This window comes from Carlito syrichta, unplaced genomic scaffold (assembly GCF_000164805.1).
Source record: "Carlito syrichta isolate Samal-C Ts95f unplaced genomic scaffold, Tarsius_syrichta-2.0.1 Scaffold316209, whole genome shotgun sequence".
Classification (NCBI taxonomy): Eukaryota; Metazoa; Chordata; class Mammalia; order Primates; family Tarsiidae; genus Carlito; species Carlito syrichta.
Genome location: NW_007260305.1, coordinates 313,334 through 314,575, shown reverse-complemented (window position 1 = coordinate 314,575; position 1,242 = coordinate 313,334).

The window sequence follows — 1,242 nt, the reverse complement described above, 5'->3', positions numbered from 1 at the left end:
GCTCTGGCGATCCTTCTGCCTCAGCCTTCCAAGTAGCTGGAAGTACAGGTGTGCGCTACCGTGCCCGGTTAATTTTTGATTTATTGTAGAGATGAAGTCTCGCCAGGTTGCCCAGGCGGGTCTCGAACCTACGGGCTCAGGCAATCCACTTAACCTCCCAAAGGCGTGGGATTACAGGAAAAATGTTTTAAAATGTTGCTAATCTATATAAATATTTCTCATTCTCCAATCCCATCTAATCCAGGAGATGAGTTGGATGGTTGCCTGAGATTTCCTGACAGCCCTTCTGAGAGATTCTAGGATTACATTCTGTCAACACTAAATGTTAGTGTGTCTCACAAGGAAATCAATTAGTTTTCCAGCTAATCCAGACACCTGGCCCCTTTCTTACATGGTAAACATTATTAGCAAGCTTGTTACCATCAAATCATCAAAAGAGGTAAAGCTCCTCTGCCAGCCAGCATCTTCTCTGGGCACCACGACGGTGCTGTCTTAGAAGATTGCTTCTCAACCCTGGCTGCACATTAGAATCACCCTGGGAGCTTGGAAAAAATACCAGTGTCCAGTTCCTACCCCAGACCAATTAAATCATAGTTGCCAAGATCAGAATTGGGTATCCGTATTTTGTAAAAGTTCCTCAGGCAATTCTTATGTGCAGTAGAGTAAAGAATCACCAGCTTGGAGCAAATATCCAAGTTGAGTTTAAAAAAATGTAATATGAGCGCACAGACTAGAGTCATCATTATCTACCTATCTGTCTATCTGTCATCTATTTATGTATTTATTTTGAGTCAGAGTCTCATTCTGTCACCCAGGCTGGAGTGCCGTGGCATGGTCACAGCCACCACAGCCTCGACCTGCTGGACTCAGGTGATCCTTCTGCCTCAGCCAAGTAGCTAGAACTACAGGCGTGAGCCGCCATGCCCGGATAATTTTGTTGATTTGTTGTAGAGATGAGGTTTCTCCAAGTTGCCCAGACTAGTCTTGAACTCTTGGGTTCAGGCAATCCTCTCTCCTTGGCCTCCCAAGTGCTGGGATTATAGGTGTGAGCCACTGTGGCTGACCTAGAATCATCATCTTTAGATGACTGTAGGATGTGCCCTTTTTCAGTCCTAAAACACTCTCGTTCTTCATCTATACAGTGAAAACATTCAGCTGGGCTCGGTGGCTCAGCCTGTAATCCTGCGCCTTTGGGAGGCTGAGGTGAGTGGATTGCCTGAGCCCGCGGGTTCGAGACCCGCC